A 7,551-nucleotide genomic window follows, 5' to 3' on the forward strand; every position below is an offset into this window, starting at 1 on the left:
GTGCATTCGGTGGAAGTGGTGGCCAAGGTTACTAATGGCGCACCGTGGCATGGTGCGCCATTACTAGTTTAACTAGTAATGGCGCACCATGCCACGGTGCGCCATTAGTATGTTTGGACAGGCGCACTAGTTCAAAAAAAAAAATTGGTACTAATGGCGCACCGTAGGCAGGGTGCGCCATTAGTAGTTTCAACACTAATGGCGCATCAGAAGGTGGTGCGCCATTAGTATATACTAATGGCGCACCACATGTCTGGTGCGCCATTAGTGTCATTTCCATCTATAGCCCTTTTCCTAGTAGTGGTAGCAACTTTGTTCTCATCATAATCGATTGAAACCTCTTCCGAAATAGTGGATACATCACTAAATAAAGTCATGACCTCTCCAAATCCACTTTCATAAATATTATAAGATTCAACATCCTCCAATATTGTGGGATCACTACTTCCTAAAGTTGGCACTCTTCCAAACCCACTTTCATCAATATAATCATCATAGGTAGAAGGCATGCTATCATCATAACAACTTTGCATATCAAAACTTGGGAGGCTAAAAATATTATCATTATTAAACATAGCATCCCCAAGCTTGGGAAAAACATTAATTACAGAAAATATATTCTCAAATATGTCATCCTCATCAAACATAGCTTCCCCAAGCTTGGGCCTTTTCATATCATAAGCATAATCACTCTCATCATTAATAGTATGGATATCACCAATAGTATAGCAATTATTATATTCTTCCAAGCAAGTGGCAAAAAGATTTTCAAGATCATAAGAAGTATCATTATCTTCCCAATCATAATCATCACAACAAGCAATAGGCATAACAAGGTTATCATCAAGTGTATCATTTTCATGAGGCATAGCAATAATAGGAGCAACTTTATTTGGGAGAGATACCTTTTTACCTCTCTTCCTTTTTCTTTTCTTCTTCTTCACCACATCATGTGTGGGTTCAATCCTCTTTTTGGAGCTCCTTATTAATGAGATTGGTTGAATAGAAGGCTCCCCCTCGTTACATGATTCATCATAAGAAATAATAGGAGGATATTGGGAAGTCTCTTCCCTTTCATTAATATTCTCTTCATCTTCTATTTGTTTTCTTTTCTTTATGTAATTGGCAGTATAAGGATTTTCAATGCAATTCACCGCACAATACATATAATCTTTTCTAGATCAAAATCAAGAATTTTATCAAGATTAAATTTTGGAATACCCTCAGTTATACGTTTCATTTCTTCATAACCCAAAAGAAGGCTAAGTTCTTTATGATGCTCAAGGGTAATCAAATTATCACAATATTTGGACACGACTTGATCATGAAACAAATAGCATTGGAGCTTTAAATGACCATGTTCATTGCAAAGTTCACAAGGGGCACGAAAAATATTGAATATTTCAGCACATTCATCTAGCTCTTCTTGCAACAATTTAGTTTCTAAGTACTTATGCCTCTTGCAATATCTATCTTCCCTATTTGGTATGTACTTGCAAACCCAATCTACTCCACAAAAATTGACATGTTTATAGGAGGCATTTTTATCATAACTAGTGCAATCATCATTAGTACTATGGATATTCAAGGAGTTAATACTAACAACATTGCAATCATGCTCATCATTCAAAGATTTAGTGCCAAACACTTTAATACATTCTTCTTCTAATACTTTGGCACAATTTTCCTTTCCATCATACTCACGAAAGATATTAAAGAGGTGAAGCGTATGAGACAAACTCACTTCCATTTTTTGGTAGTTTTCTTTTATAAACTAGACTAGTGCTAAAACAAGAAACAAAAAGATTCGATTGCAAGATCTAAAGATATACCTTCACTTACCTAGCCTCCCCGGCAACGACGCAAGAAAAGAGCTTGATGTCTACTACACACACTAGTGCAGAACCGGGCAATAGCACCGGTTCGTAAGGCCCTTTAGTGCCGGTTCCATAACCGACACTGAAGTGTGGTCACTAAAGCCCCCCCCCCTTTAGTACCGGTTCATCACGAACCGGTGCTAAAGGGCAACCACGTGGCACGAGCCAGCTCTGGGGGCCGGGAGCCCTTTAGTACCGGTTGGTAACACCAACCGGTACTAAAATGTTTGGGGGGTTTTGGTTTTATGATTTCTTTTTCATTTAATTTTGTGTTTTCCATTTAGTTCTTTTTCGTTTGTTGGTATTTTACGATACTACACATTGTACACGTTATGCATATATATATATATATATATATATATATATATATATATATATATATATATATATATATAAATAGAATTTCTAGTAGAACCAATCATATATATATATATATCATCAATGTCTCACAAACCACCATATTAATTCACACATACACACATGTATAGCTATATACAATTTCTCCTACATATGCATGTTGCCTTCGGAGCCAGTGGCATTAGCCTAATTGGTGCCTTCGGAGCACGATGACAATTGGAGGTGGTTCATGACCTAGTCGATGGGGGCGGTAGCGGGTAATAGTATTCTCCATTCGGATTTATGACCTGGTCAAGCAAAAATCCCGCTGTTTCCTCTTGAAGTGCTTCTACGCGCTCCGTTTCTAGGAGCTTGTCCCGCACCTCTTTGAACTGTTAAGAAGGAAATCAATATGCATAAGTATTAGTTATGTGACTAGATATCGATAATGGTGTAAAAATTGTGAATAGTGTTCTGACAAGCGTACCCATTCCTGTCATTGAGATCTGCTCCTTTCGGACGCCATCATGCGAATGTTCTCGCAAACGCAGAATGCACATAGATCAGTCCCCTGCGCCTGCTTCAGGGCCTTTATTATGAGAATGGAATTTAATTTGATCAGATAATAATTAATCAAGCATGATAATTAAAGAGATGGCAGCTAGCTAGCTAGCTAGTACTACTTAATTACTTACCTTGGGTCGAAACCATTTCAGCTGTCGTTTCCATTCGCCTTCCGTGACGCTGATGAACCTTGCCCAAGCCCTGCCCGCCGACAAAGAAAATGAATAAAGGGGTTATTAAATAGTTCATATCATGAAATGACGAACTAAATAGGCCGAGATATATAGTTAATAATGATTGAAATTACCTGTTGACTATCCCAAACAAGATGTTATAGTCACTATTTGCTTTGAGTAGTGAGTCCAGTATTTGAACTGTTCCGGTGTCAACTTTAATGATACACAAGATCCAGTGAAATCTGCATGCACACACGTTTGCATGTCTTAATTAAGCGGGCATATGTAAGCAAAAACATGTAGCTAGCTAGTAGCCAAAAACAGAGAATTTGTAGTACAAGAAAGTGTGACTCACTGAAAGTTGTAAGGAAGTAGTATATCTTCATTGTATTTGAGGCGCTTCAAGAACTCTAGCATGCTGTCCTCTACCTGCTTTTCATAATGCTTGTTTATTTTCCATGTGTATTCATTAACGGTGTTTGGGTCAATGAACCCAATGCCATAGCGTCCACCTCTTCTCATTTCATACATCTTCATCCTGCATAATACCACAGAAAAGAATATAGTGAGGATAATTACAGGTAATGATTGATCAAAAGGATCACTACAGCTAGCTTGAGACTTAAATTACAGAAAGAAATCACTTACAGACAATAGCAACTAACGATAGATTTGTCGAGTGCGTCTTGATTGTATAACTGAAATAGTTCAGAATACTCAACGGTCACAGCATTCTCATGGTAGTAATGATCCTTCTTGACTTGCACCATGAGGGACTCTCGATCGGATCTCTTGGTAATGTCCATGTACCATTGATGCAATTCATACATTCTCGTTGGGAGCTTCTTGACCTCTTCTGGCTTGACCAAAGGTTGGCCCCGGGCATATTTCCGTTTTATTTCCTCCTCTGTAAGCACAGGCATGTCCTCGATCTCGAGGAGTTGTCCAACAGTGATTTTGAGAGTTTCAGCCTGCATTATATGCTCCTGTGTTATTACCACATCGCCCACCTCGGGAACGTAAACTGTTTGCCCACAATAATATTGGGCGCGCGTACTGTCATGTGTTGTTCGCGGCACAACAAGCGGGGGGATCGATTGCGCCGCCTGTTCTCCCAGCTGGGCAACGGTTTTCCCGCATTTTTTGACAGCTGCTTGTTGTTTTCTCGAGCTCGAGCTCGCCTTCTTCTGTAGACGTTGTCGATGTAACTTCCTGATGTGGCGCTCATAGTCTGTGTCAACAGGCTTAGGAGCTGGTGGTTGAGCCATACGAATGAAGTGGTCAACTACTTCCACAGGCACTTTCTCCCTTGGCGGCGATGGCGGTTTCGGTCCAAAATGGGCGTCGACTTCTGCTCGCACTATGGCATTGGTTTGCTCCTCGGTCCTGTCGTAAGCCCTCTCAGGAAGAGGAGTAGTGAGGTTTGGACCATATTTATATCGCTTGCCTCCGCCTGTACTTCCTGTACTATGACCTCGACTCATACCGCTACGCACCATAGCTGCAGGGTGTCTCTTCTGTGATTGTTGAGGCGGCGGAGACGGCTGACGGGGCTGAGTTGGACGAGGAGGAGTGGCCTGAAGCTATGCCGGACTTGCAGTGGACTGAGGTTGTGCCGGACTTGGAGGAGGAGTGGACGTCTGACGCTGTGTCGGACTTGGAGGAGGAGTGGCCTGACACTTTGCCGGACTTGGAGGAGGAGGAGTGGCCTCACGCGTTGGTGGACTTGGAGGAGTGGGAGTCTGCTGACTCGGTGGCGGACTTCGACGAGGAGTCGGGTGACGCGGTGTCGGTGGCCTTCGAAAGATGATGCAATCCTTTCTCCATAGGATGATACGATGTTTGGCATCTCCGAGTGTGTGCTCCTTGTCACCTCCAGGAATGTCAAGCTCTAGCCCTGAATATTGGTCCACCACCTCATCAACCACGACACGAGCATAGCCCGCTGGAATCGGGTTGCAATGGAAGGTTGCATCGGGGGAATTTGTATAAGCAACGCCGTCCGCCACCTTCAAGGATATGTTCTTAATTTTGAAGTGTAGCTCGCAGTTAGTGTTCTCCGCGATATCATCCACGGGGTATCTATCCAGCATTGCGTCAAACGGGGCGGAACCCACGTTGCTTCTCGGCATGGATGGGGCGGTGGTATCCAATGCTGGATCATCCGCTAGCTGCTGCAGCTGCCGAGACCCCCTTTGTTGGCTAAGTGAGTCGATCTGCTCCTGCTGCCGATGGAATTTGATTGCCAAGTCCGCGTGCTGATTCTAGGCCTTGAAGGCGTTCATAGTCGAGCTTCCTCTGCTCCTCCTCCATCTTCCTCTTCTTCTCCTCCGCAATCTTATTTCTCGCACGGGTTCTGTAGTCGGTGTTCCAGTCCAAAAACCCCTCATACCACGGAATAGCGCCCATGCCTCGTGTTCTTCCCGGGTGTTCAGGATTTCCCAGGGCACGCGTAAGCTCGTCGTTCTCTCTGTTGGGCTCGAACAACCCGGATCGAGCCTCTTCTATTGCAACAAGTAGCTTATCTTCGGCTTCGTCCAGACATGCCTTCTTGGAAACTTTGCCTGTCTTCGGGTCCAACTCCCCCCTATGCGCATAGAACCAAGTCCCGCACCTGGGGGCCAGCTCAATGTTTCTGGAGTGACACTTGCATCCAGCATCTCTTTCTCAAACTTATCCCACTTAGGCATTCCCACCGCATAGCCACCTGGCCCCAGCTTATGGAACTTATCCTTTTTTGCGGCATTGGCCTTGTTTATTCTTGACCGTTCCTTAGATAATTCTGAATCCTTGAATTTCACGAAATCGTCCCAATGAGCACTTTGATTCTCCAGGTTCCCTCAAATACTGGAGTCTTCCTTCCTCCCTTGACGTACTTGTCCCATTCACGATTCTTGTGGTTCTTGAATGCAACCGCCATCTTCCTAAGAGCAGCGTCCTTGACTTTCTGCACATCTGCTTCTGTGAAATGATCTGGTAGGGTGAAATGTTCCATGAGAGTATCCCAAAGCAGACTTTTTTGTCTGTCGTCGACAAAAGTAAGATCTGGACGTGGCTTTGCTGGCTTTCTCCATTCTTGAAGGGAGATCGGGAGTTGGTCCTTCACAAGAACTGCGCACTGACGAACGAACTTGTCCGCAATCTTCTTAGGCGCTAATGGTTCGCCATTAGGTTTGATTGCCTCAATATTATACTTTACGCCCTCCTTCAACTTTTTGTTCGGGCCTCGTTTCGTCCTGTTGCCTGAAGATTTGCTCGATCCGGATGGCTGAAAGAAGAAAGATCGATTCGTTAATATATCTTCAACTCATTTAAAACATGTGATGATCACCAGATGCCTGCTTATATAAATATATATACCTCTCCGGTGTTGTCATAATCGTAGTTCATGACTTCATCAATTCGGTCGTCGCGATCGAATATCATATCACCCTCTCCGGTGTTGTTTAGAAATTCGGAGCCGTCATAATCTTCTTCATTCTGATCATCATCTGGCCCGCGTATTATATCGAACATGGTCTGTTCTCCCTCTCTGTTGGTATTGTCCGCCATAGCTTTTATTTAACTATGCCAAAAGAAATATAAAACAATTTAGTATTCAAATTACATCGTCTTGAATAATAGATATAATCTCGAATACATCGTCTCGAATAATAGATATAATCTCGAATACATCGTCTCGAATAATAGATATAATCTTGAATACATAGTCTCGAATAATAGATATAATCTCGAATACATCGTCTCGAATAATATATAATCTCGAATACATCGTCTTGAATATTATATATCAAGTACATCACTGGCTAGGTAGCTAATAAAGATCGAATACTACAGAAGAATCTAGGACACTCGCGGTTCCTGTGGCGCGGGCGGTGGACACCCAAAGAGAAGGAACCCTCACATGATCATAGCTGAAGTGAGATCCCTGAAGAAACTGCCAGGTATTGGAGAACCTGCCGCCCTCTAACGCAACCATGTAGCGACGGACATGCTCGTCCTCCTCCCTGACACGGCGACGTACCACCTCCGGCGGGGCCGGCTCCCTCCGCACCGAAACTGGCCAACGCGAACGCCACCAAATGAGATCAGGGTCGACGACGGGACCCGGGGCCGGGTTCCTCATCAAGCGGCGCGCCCCTCCAGGTAGCACCTCCCAGTGCCAGCCCGGCGGAGCCCAGTCCCGGACATGGGTCAGTCGGACGTCGTCGCGAACCGGTCGACGGCGAGGATGCGGGTCGGGCATCGTCGAGAACAAATACAAGCTATATGCCCGCAAAAAGTAACATTTTTTTAATGATTGCATTTTGATAACTAAAATTTGTAACATTTCTATATAAGTAACATTTCTATAACATCTCTAATATTTCTAGAACTAAAAAAAAGAAAAATTTCTAACTTTTTATAACTATTTCTATAACTAAAAAACAGAAAAAATTTCTAACAATTCTAACTTTTTATAACTATTTCTATAACTAAAAAACAGAAAAATTTCTAACAATTCTAACATTTCTAACTATTCTAACAATTCTAACATTTCTAAATATTTCTAAAAAACAGAAAAATTTCTAACAATTCTAACTTTTTTATAACTATTT

Source organism: Triticum dicoccoides, chromosome 7A (assembly GCF_002162155.2).
Source record: "Triticum dicoccoides isolate Atlit2015 ecotype Zavitan chromosome 7A, WEW_v2.0, whole genome shotgun sequence".
Lineage (NCBI taxonomy): Eukaryota > Viridiplantae > Streptophyta > Magnoliopsida > Poales > Poaceae > Triticum > Triticum dicoccoides.